Below are 12,649 nucleotides of genomic sequence, written 5' to 3'. Positions count from 1 at the left end.
ACAACCATTCTAAGATCAACTGATTATGTTTTAATTTTAAACAGTATATACTCATGAGTATAGATTCGTTTTAACTAGTAAATAAGGTAAGATGTATAATTTTTTCTGTAATAAAAACTTTTCTTCATGGAAATGTAATAAATAAAATATAGCACAAATGCGTTCGAGCTTATATAGAAACCAATCATATGTACAAATTGATTTATAAAGATTTATTTAAAAATTATGGAGATGAATCTATTATTCAAATATACGACGATTTTATAATTATGATAATCTCGCTAAAGCCATTATTTTTTATATCATATATTGACTATAATAAAGAACCTTATGAAGATCTTTTAAGAGATTAAAAAATTTTTTTAATATTTTTAATATTTTTATAACATATATACATATCGATATAGTTATATCATATTATAATCCTTGTATTTTCTTGTACATCTATAATATACTTTACAAGCAACAAAAAATTTAAAGAGTTATATGTATAATCTAAAGAAAAAGAACATGTTTTAATTTTAAAAATGTATTTATGATCTGATCACGCGATAAAACAAACTAATATCGACGATTTCCCGATTACCGAAATCACCGAAATTTAATCAATAGAGTGTCCATTTCCAAACTAATATGAAAGTTTGTTTTGTCACGTATTATAAGTTGATATATCACATAGCCATTCAATTAAAATAATTCGGACAGATACATAACGGTGATTAATGGTCATCTTTACGGGGAAAGAACTTCGCGAGTCGACACGTTCCACAAAAATAACCGGAAATTCATTAAAATAAGGCTCTTACATTATCATCTAAAAATATTCCATATCATTTGCTCTAATTTCAGGTGAATTGTAAGAGATAAACGAATGGCAATTCATCAACAATTTAAATAATCTAGAATTGGGCTTCTCTAAATGTTCGGAATTAACTTTTCTCACAAACTTATTAGCCGCAATTAGTCAAAAGTAAAGAATAGGAATTTCTTTCTCTCTCTTTTATTTAATTGCAAAACACTTAAAACGTTCCGTTTTATTTCAGTTACAATAAAGTAGTACAATAGATACTATTCGAATATTTTTCGAACTTGTATTACAAGATTAATATGGCTGTCGATATCTTTCGATATAGGTCGCAATATATTTGCTGAATTGGATATTATCCTAACATTTGTGATGGGTTTAAAGATCCATTAGTATAATGAAGTTGAAATTGCTCGCAGAATGGTAGCACAGCATTCGCCATGGGTATAGCTATATAAATTCGTTGATTAACAAAGATCATTAATTATCAAGATTTAATTACTTGTTTCGAAAGTTCTCCATAGCTTTTACAGCCTAACCAAGCAGTTTCATGGTTTCGACAGAAATGCATCGTAATGCATTAAAACGAAATCAGTGGATCGTGCTTTGAAATTTCACTAACAGAATTATTAGCGATTGTTAAAAACATTATTGTGACCTTGCAAAAAATCGTACTAAATTGCGAAAACTTTACAATACAATATTTTTAAATATAGATTTTTACATAATGTTTCGGATTTGCTGCTCTCATATAATACCGATTTATTATTAAGTGTGGTTATGTTAGTATGTGAAAAATAATTTTTTTTATATTAATACATGTATAATAACAAAATTATAAATTAGATAAATATTTTTTATAATTTGGAAATCGGTATATAATTTTTTGTAAATTTGGAACTGTTCTTAAATTGGGAGATATATCTAAAAATGTTTTACCAATATTCTCATGTGCGAATAATATTTATTTTGATTGGGAGGAACAAGTCCGAGCTCAAAGTTGGATTTAGTAAGCGTTAAGTGGAGCAATTGGTGACTCGGTAAGCGAGTCCAACGTGGTAACACCACTCCGTGTATCAGAACTGCTACGGCTCGACCGAGTGCCCTCGAGATCTCCAGTAGTATAGCTCGGCCATCGATCGGACGTTCCAGCACTTGTGTATCCACTATTTTCGTGCTTTCGATAGGCGATCAATCGAGGGGCTTTCCTATCGTGTCTCCGATGGAGTCTTGCGCTAGGTACTTGAAAATTTTATTATAAACGTAACGACGGCGGCTCAATAACATTTGTTCGCACAACGAATGTCTAACCAACAGTTTTTTCTTTATATCATTATTAAGTTATTCTAATTTGTAATACGTTTGAGTATACGCTTATACATGACAGGAGCCACACTTTATCGTACGATTAGATTACGCATATTTACCCGATCGATATTATCCAGTACGTTCTGCTTGGTATAACGATGGCACGACGACATTTCGTTTTATGAGAGAAACTTTTCGTTGTTTTAATGAGGGTCTTTTCAATTTAAATGAAAAATCCAACGTAATAATTAAAACAATTTGTATTATGTAGGAAAACGAACTACTAATTAAGGTTATTAAATATATAAATATACAATGTACCGATATTTGAGATAAATGTAAGTAAACACATGTATATTTAAAATTTTAATTTGGATTTAATTTTATGTTAAATTGGATTCTGCATATATTAAATTAGATTTGCTTATAAATATAAAAATTGTGCTACCTTACTGATATCGTTAACTATAAATCCTTTCTATTTGAGAAATATTGAACTCGTTATCTTTTTATGTTTTTAATTAAAATTTATCAGTTAAAAATAAAAACGTGACTTGATTAACACCGAAAATGTAAGACAAACGAAAACAACTAAACAAATAGAAATCACTTTTATACTCGTGCTTACGTTTTCAGGATAGAGCATGTGGCTGCAGAACGTTTACGCAGAGATCCGATTGATCGAGCTAAATTACGGAAACCGAGTTACGCAACTACAGCGAAGAGCATCCGTCGGTTTCCAGCCCATGTAATGATCTCACTTTGAATTTGCGGTTTACAGTTACATTTTACCGAGTCGTAGTGCCCGCAATACATCAGTTGCATCTCCTGAAAATATCGGGATTTAGCTGACATCGCGTGGGCTAAAGATTCTCCATTTGTTTCATGAATATCATTCACGATTCGAATAATATATAAATTCCAAGAAAAGTTAATTCTTAGTTTGTATATATGTATAGAGTGAGATAATTATTTTATATTTGTAAATATTATTAATTCACAATACTTTTTTCCATTATTTCAATCAATCAATTGCATTTTCACGTATTTATTCTCTTTTATTTTATACGGCCGAGTTTCGAATTATATAATTTTAATTCTATATAATTAAATTTCATTATAATTTCACTTCAAATATCTCAATATATTTTCGACACGTTTCGATATCGTTTTGTATTAAAAACGAGAAATTTGTTAATATTTACTGACGCATAGGTATATCATTGTCGGATTCAGAATGATATCTGCTGCGATTTAAAAGTTTAAAGTTCGCAAACTTGATTCAAATGTGGAAGAGTTTGTGATTGAAGGGAAACATGACAAATTCGATATTGCGTGCACATATTGATAAATATATCTCCTACGTCTTTGTATATACAGTTCTCTTCGGAGTCTTCAATTTGTTATGCTATTTCAAGTCAATGTCATTTCGTGGCTTTCTCGCGGTTCGCAAATTCTCTGTGGAATTTTCCGGCTTCTACATTACTTCAGACTACCTACTTTTTTACGTTGATCAAATAATTTGTAGAAATCGCGGTATTTTTCAAGAGGAAGCATATAAAAAGAAACGTTTCTAAATTTACTCGTCAACCAAACTTTTATCAACCATTCTTTTTACATCATAGTCTCTCTTTTTATCTCTCTTCATACATATTCTTTCAATTTTCTATACATATGTCTACTATATTATTATTTTTAATAAAATAATATTTGTCTTCTTTTGTGAATATACTTTTTGATTTATATTTTTACGCGTTCGTGTAGATATATTCCTGCACCACATTGGTTAATAAAAATGACGAGTTTTTTTTCTATAGTATAGAGCAACATTTAATTAAATTTTTGTTTTTTCATTATATGTGATTTCAGCGACTTCCCATTTATCACACTTTGTATATTTCATTTCAATTTAAAATACAATTTGTGCATCCAAAACATACGACATTTTATCATTGCGGTAGATTTCTATTTTAGTCACGCGACTTTCTAACACAGTAATATTTAACACTTTTCAGTACCAACGTGTTGTCCAAAGTTCCAACAGTGCGAAGAATTATCGCTGCCATTTCTAAGCGTTTATCCGCTCGAAAACAGCGAACGGACGTACGATTGGTCTAATTTATAGGTGGCAATGTGGCAACACATGGATTTCAAAGGGCGATCGTTTAACGCAGACTAACTGCTCGGCCACGTAACATAGGATTTCGGTTTCGTATTGAAATGAAATGCATAAGAGCACAGTTACATCCTTCCGCGTCGCTTGCAGATGCGTTAAAATTGGCGGATTTGCGACGACGATCGAATGAATTTCAGATAATCGTCACAGACAGTGTGAGGAAATTCAGTCGTATTCTAGCAGATCATAAATTTTGCCTGATCCTTCGTGGCTTCGATTGTCTTAATCAGCTCTATTACTTTCATCTCGTTATTTCATGGCGACCCAAACTTCATTATTTTTAGTGATATCCTTTTCCTCCTCTTATCCTCCTATTTATCAGCATCTCAAAACTCGTACTAACGGAAAATACGAAGTAATGCTATCCTTACACTCGCAATGAACAGCGAGAGCATATAATCTTCATATATTATATATGCAAGTACTGCAACGAAAGATCGCGAAAATGGGACTCTCACTACATTATATTCGAACACGATGTACGCTAAAATCGCCTCGAATGAGTTGTCATGGCGACGCTCTCATTTTAGACTTATACTACTGTTCATTGTACACGCGACCCTAGCGTTTATTATATTTATCCGTTGCACGATCGCAAGGACTTTCCGATATTCCAATATCCTATCGGGATAATGAATTATTTATGAGATCAGATAATTGCTCGTATCTATTCATTACGATTTATTTATCTAACGGAAAATGTGTAGGAAATGGGAAGATTAAAATTATTGCTTGCTTTGTCAGAGACTTAACGGCTCTCTCTCTCTCTCTCTCTCTCTCTCTCTCTCTCTCTCTCTCTCTCTCTTCTTTTTTTTTAATTTTGTCGGTAGAAATGAACACAACCCATCGAAAGCACCTAATGAAATAGCACTATGTGATGGAATAAAGCATAATAACTATTTCAGTTTAATATCAATCCATCTGGATCGACATGTGGTTGCGTATTTACATCAATACTCGACGAGTATCGATGATGTGCAATAATATCGTGTAGACGAGGACTATCGGCGGCGCACAGCCGGAAATTAATGATCCGCGCGGTAATTCCTTTGGTATTTCCATAATGAATCCTTTTGTCATATACCGGTAGTAGATTTCTGCTAAGTATTCGATGAACGAGTAATCGCCTCCTACTTTAATCGCCCACACGCTCGCGATAAACCATAAATTTTACATCGGCGAAATAAATCGCAGTAGATAGAAATATCGCCGTGTGTGATTGCTGGCCATCGAGAAACGTAATCTTTGCGAAGCCATTAACGGTAGAGAATTGTGTATAAATAATTGTGCGATACACACAATCTACCCTTAAATTACAGCAATAACACACTGTGATGTAGCATATCTCATTCAATTGCTTATAACTTTTACAAAAGTATAAACATGAAAAAATGTTTTTTGAATCACAACGCCAGACATTAATTTAAAAAACATAACGGTACCAAACAAATATATGTATCTTTCGTAATAAAAAAGTTATAAGCAATGAAAAAAGCACTGGAAAAACATTGGAAAGAAAAGCTGAGTGTGCCGTACTGAAAAAACGTTTAAAAGTTAAATGCGAATGATGCAGCGATAACGGTCTATAATGATTTTCATATTGATAATATTATTATCAATATGAAAATCTGTGTTGAGTTTTATGTAACGGATATTAGATATTGTAAAATTCGATAGGGTACATCGATTGCATTTCAAATAAATAAATTTAAGAGATATTATTTTTTGAAAATTTAAATTTCGTCATTTAGCAATTGGCTTTTTGGTCTCATTTATTAATATTCATATTGTCGTTCGCCGTTTCGTGTGGAAAGGAGGAAAGACTCGTTTATTTCATACAATTTGTGTATCAGTATTGAGACTTTTTTTTATCTCGCTTCCATTTATCTTAGAATTTGTGGTTGCATAGGTATCTTGACAAAAAGGGAAAGAATTATGATGAAAAATAACTTGTCACCGATAAAATTCATAAGACCGACGAGAAGTCCGTCTTAAGAAACAAGACTCATTCTGCTAATTCGATGAGGAAAGAGACCGACATCGAATAAATTGTCGTATGAACCATTAATTCCCGGCCACATGGTTCCGAACTTTTTGATTAATACCCAGATTGTTATCTGGGGAACCAATTATAACGTTCGCAGGAATTTGTAGGGAAAATGTAGCATACTTATTGCAGTAAAAAAAAAGAAGTGCAATGCGCGTTTCAGAATTATAATTCTAGATTATCATAAGGTAACTCTTGACGAAATTTCAGAAGGTGTAGATAAACGTTAGAGCGTAATCTGATTTCACAATTCTCTATTGTCTTAGCTGCAAGCGCGAGCTTATGAAAGCTCTCGGTACGCAACCACAGTCACGAGCCAATTAACCATGTTAAAGGCAGTTTATGCAAAAGGCCATTTTCCTTTTCACGAAACATAGTCGAATTAAATGGTATTTTCTTTATTCGCGTTCCTTGTCTCACATAAATTTAAATAACTATCAGCTTTCTCTGCTGTTTTTGAAAGTGAGCGATTCAACAAAAACCATAGTCGTAGCAAAGAAATAATATTCAGAAGACAAATATTGTTTTTAGGTAAGTAAGCGAATGAATTGCGCAACAGTTTATTACTGTCGCAACATTAAACAGATCACAATAGCAAACAACATGCATTACTGAATATATTAGCTCTTTAGAAGCTTTAGGAATAAAATGAACGACTGGTTAGACTTCTTTTCGTCTTCCAGCTGTTTTCTGGTGATCTATCTTTGGTCGTATTCTCAAGCGTTCGAACAACTTTTTCTCCAAAACAGTTATCGAGTTTTACCAAGATAGAAAAGCACGAAAGCGAGAAAAACGGGACCAAGTGAAAAATTTCTATGAAGACATTCTTCTCGGTTTACCAGACGCGCGATTCGAATTTTCATCTGAAATCGTTCGGAATATTCGACATCTGCTCGCGATTATATAATCCTCCTAGTCGACTCTCTATTTTTCCTCTCGAAACTTGTCATTTAAAAAAACACAATTTTTTTTAGTAAAAATAATCCTGATAATACATCATTTTGTTTTTTATATCGCGTCGTTGTACCAAAATCACCGATATTTTCCCGTACTTTTCCATAGCGCGGTAGTGAAAAACTATGTAAAGGCAAACGATATTCATTGATAACCCTAGCTGCGATACGCTTCTACGGTAGCGAATGGAATTATCGACCGACATAAGTGCCGGCGCTGAAAGGCTATTACACGATGATACGTTTCAAGAAGGAGGTCGCCGAATCAACAAATTAAGTCGTAACAAAGAACGTTGTAATGAAACACGTTTTATATTTAATAAAAATAATATAATTGCAAACAATGAAACACATGGAACACATGAGATACGTAACGATATTTAGTTGCTCGTATCTATCGCTTGCGAATAAATTGGAGATTTTTTCGACACTATTATATAAACGATAAGAAGATTAAGGAATTAAATTTCCATGCTTAAATCAATTTTGGACAAAAAATATTCGACGATACGTAAAAAATCGTTTTAGCGTCTACAGAGATTATTTTGCGATGCAGTTGGATCTTGCATTTTATTACAAATCCATAGTATCTATTCTGCAAGAACACTGCAGAAGATATTTTTTACTTTCATCCTGCTGTAAATAATTTCATTAATGGACCGGATAATCTGCCGCAATGATATTAGCTTTAACACATAAAGCTTCCTTCGCATAATCATAATTTTAGAGTTACTGCACTCATAGCTTCTTTTACATTAAATTTTAATTACTAAATGACACAAAAATGTGAACATATAAAAACGTAATTTATTGTTAATTAAAACTTAATATAAAAAATTGTAATTACTACAGTTCTAAAATTGTAATTGTAAAAAGGATTATATATTAAAAAAAAAAACTAATCTCGTCGGTGTGCTCGCTTTGTTCGCACTTTTATTTGATTCATTCATTAAAGGATTTAATCACATTTTTCAGTACTTGGAAAAATGCTTAAAGTAGCCAGATATTAATTATTAAACAGAGCGTGCGCGCCGATAAATTTAGATAAAATATCAAACCGCAAATATCGCCATTCCAAGATCGACGTGGAATGTAAATTGTAAAGGATCCACTATGCGTGAAGTATCCACCCACCGAGGAACTTATTAAACAGGAAGATTCGCGTTTCGCGCATACTTTAGTAAAAGAGATATTCCGGCAGTGTGGCGTGCCGATCGATCGGTCAGACAACGTGAAGTCTCGCGTATATATATATATATATAAAACGAAATGGCGATCGTTCTTTTTTCCTCTCCCCTCGTTTCATCCCTTCCTTCCCTCATTCTTCTCTCTACCAACACGAGATTATCGATGAGGGCGCACAATCGATGATGAGCTGCATCGTCATTTCTAATGTAACGGGCGCGTATAAAAAGTATCTGAATGTAAATATGTACGCCCGTTCTGTCTCCGTATAAAGAGAGATATTTTCGACAAAAAAGAACTTTTGTAATTTCGACATTTCTCCATTTCCGTCGAGTCTTCCCAATTTGTATGGACGAGCCAGTGAATTGAAAATGTTCATTCGTACCGATTAAATTCCTAATCTGCGGACGCGCAGTTATATCATGTCGAGATAAAATTGCTTCTGGCAATAATCATACAGATGCCTCTCTTTCTCCCCTTCTTGCCCCGATGGCGATAGGGAGGTTACAACGCAATTTGGAAGCATCACGGTGCAACGATGTATTGTGCGTTAATGTGTGCCAATGGAAATCAAGCTTGACGATGCACACGCTTGAGATCCACTGACAAGCAAATCAAACATCCTATAATAGAATCAGTGTCTAATCACACGCGCTCCCGACGTGCTCTTCACCGACCATCCGCGAAATTTGCTGTTGTTTGAGCGGATTGGAGCCCGTCGGTAGAACGTTTTCTCTAGAAACGCGTTTCTCATCTCGACCACGGTACATTGTACTGTGTGTTTCTCGATTCCATTTCCCATTCCTTTCCATTCATTCGGAACGTTCATTTGACCCAGAACACGGTTTCAACCCTCTCCTAAGCCATGAATCGCATTTATCGAACGTCAATCATGAGCTTCTTCCATTTAGTTCTTATACACGAGAATTCGGAATCCCAAAGGAATCACAAAATGTTTCTTCAAACAATATCAAACGCGGTATTAAAATCTATATCAATTAATTCCATGTTAATTCCTTGTCGGATTGAATTTTGAGAAATAAGTAATCTAGGTGTTATATACACAGGGTGTTTGGAAAATAATGATAAATCTTTCGCATAGAGGCAGAATGGACTAAACGAGAAGAAAAGTCTACCATTTTGCAATTTTCACAATAGTTAACAAGATATTAATTACTAAAAATTGCCGAAAATTGGTCTTTAATAATTTTTTACTGAAATACTATCAACTTTACAAAAAAACTGCAAGAGACAAAAATTGTTTATTTTCTTCTCATAGAGCTCTAAGAATTCTTTAGAATTTTTTCAAAATTTTTTAATACTGTATTTTCTCATGTTGGTAAAAATGAGAAAATGCAGTACCAAAAAGTTGATAAAAAATTTTGAAAAAATTCGTAAAGTTCTATGAGAAGAAAATATACAATTTTCGTGTTTTCCAGTTTTTTTTGTAAAATTGATAGTATTTGAGTAAAAAATTATTGAAGACTAATTTTCAGCAATTTTTTGCAATTCATATCTTGTTAACTATTGCGCAAATTGCAAAATGGTAGAGGATTTTTCTTCTCCATTTTTAGTTTAGTCCATTTTGCCTCTATGCGAAACATTTATCATTATTTTTCAAACACCTTGATATATATATATATATATGTATAATAAAATAAAGTAAAATAAAATTACATAATTCTATTTTATTGTTTAATTGCACAAACATGATTTTAAAACCGAATATTCAATGGCTATGAAAGCTATATAAAGTATTGATATGAAAGATAATAAAACATGAAAGATATATAAATATTTTTATTATACATTTTTAAATAATTTTGGAATAATAGATAATTTTATCCATTTTATATAATTTTGAATACTTTAGATATAAAATGAGTCCAGTATAAAACTATTATATATCATTATTATTATTATTCTTCTTTAAAAACATTTGAGTGTAAACTTAATCGAATACTTATAAAATAAAAACGTCCTTATTTTAATTTCCGTTTATAGTTTTTTCTACTATGATGAAACAGCTGTAATTGTCAGAAATTTTAGACATTACCATCCTTTAGAAAATATCAATTTATCAAACATAAAGATTAAATTGCCTACAGTTGGATTTATATATAGGAATTAATAAAATAAAAAATATATCGCATCTATATAATAATATAAGGTACTCCTAACATTACGTTGTAATGTCGAATTGATGACATCTGGGAATATTGAAATTCAGAAGCATTACATTCATGATGTTCAAAAAATGTATTAAATAAAATGTTAAAAAATTTACTCTTTTGTTAAATAAAACTCATATACAGATATATTAGGAATTTAGAAAGATGTATTTGGATAATAATAGAATATTATGATAGCAATAAAAGACAAAGAACACAATGCGGACAATTCTGCGGCTTAATTACATATTATATAACATCAGTAATGCGTTATTCGCTACTAAACATTTCACCTGCATAACTTTTTCTTTTCCGAATGACATTAACAACAGAATTTTTAACTGAGACGAAATCGACCTATTTATAGAGCTCGACGTCCCAGATATCAATTTTCGCGTGATTTCGAAACATTTGAAAGGGAATCCACGGGAATATCGAGAAGAATGGGTTCGAAAGGTGAGGTCGGAGTACAGAAAATAGTGTAAACTTTAACATCAGGCGGAATATCGCGACTGTAGCAGATGTAGCAGAATTGAATGTATACCTGTAGGAATGAAATAAATCTCTATTGTATCTCGGGAATATAGGTAGCAGCGCACTAACAAGGAGATGTATATTAACGCATAGCAATAAAGCACTTATTACGCGTCGAGATTCGATCGAGAATACCTTGAAATACCACTGTGAACAACTTTCGAGCATTTGTTATTTTTCTTAAGAGTTTCTGTTCTTGAAAAAGTTTTTGAAATAAAATTATTTGCATCTAAGGGATTTTATGTATACATATTTTTTTTTTCATGATAAATAGATAACAATTATATACATATATATGTGTGTATACATAAATATATACTTGCGTTATCTATTTATCGTATATAAAATCTCTTAGATGGAAATAATTTTATTTCTTAAAACTTTTTTAAGAACGAAAACTTTTAAGAAAAATAACAAATACTCGAAAGTTGTTCAATGGTATTCCAAGGTATTCTTGATCAAACCTCGATGTGCAATAGGTGGTTTTTGTTGCTACGCGTTAATACACATCTCCTTATTAGTGCTATCCATTTATCGTGAGATAAGAAATATATTATACAGATAGTTTTAAAACGGTTGAGTATATTTCGGACTTGCTAAATTGTTAACAGATTTATATATTCAACGAAACACAGTTTGGAGGAAAATAATATTATCAGTCATGTAATAATAAATTAAATAATATAAAATAAATGATTCTTAAAGGTAAGATGAGAGAGAGAGATTTATGAGCACGAGCTGTATATTGCTATTAAAGCAGAGCAGATACCTTTAATCCGCGATAAAAATAAATCGTTTTCTTTCTTGTATGCGCATTTAATTATTTTAAGATGCCGTCTCTGTTCATGTTTTAATTGTCAACATAACTGACTGTATTTATCGTGTAATACTATAAAAACAGAAAAATGTTAAAGCCACAATAAACTAAATAATAGTGAAATGTTGTAACGAAATTGGTATTTTACACATTTTGGATATTAAATAAATTTTAAATTAAACGTATTAATTTGTCTAAATTCAATCGATACATCTAATTGTACCCTTAATTTCATCAATTTCCATAGGCTGTTGAACTAGCAAGCGCTATAATTTAAATTCCGATTAATTCTCCTATCAACGTTTATTAGATTATTTAGACAGAAAAAACAATAAATAATCTTTCAAAAATGATATAAAAGAGAGATTTATATCAATATTAATAATTTATAATTGAAAAATAAATATAAGAATTTATAATGCAGCATGTAAATTACAGTGTTACATAAATTATATTTATTTAAAAAGGTGAAAAAGTATATAAATATTGTTTCTTTTTTAAATTAAAGCACACACTAGTCGGATATTAAAATCCATACCCACACATATTATTAATTGTTATATCATGGTTGACTCCATTTTATTGTTTTGATATGTCCAGTTATTGTAAAGTGTTATTTGGTATATATATATTAAAATATCCATATCTTTATT

This window comes from Trachymyrmex cornetzi, unplaced genomic scaffold (genome assembly GCF_001594075.2).
Source record: "Trachymyrmex cornetzi isolate Tcor2-1 unplaced genomic scaffold, Tcor1.1 scaffold302, whole genome shotgun sequence".
Taxonomy (NCBI): Eukaryota; Metazoa; Arthropoda; class Insecta; order Hymenoptera; family Formicidae; genus Trachymyrmex; species Trachymyrmex cornetzi.
This window is presented reverse-complemented; position numbering follows the sequence as displayed.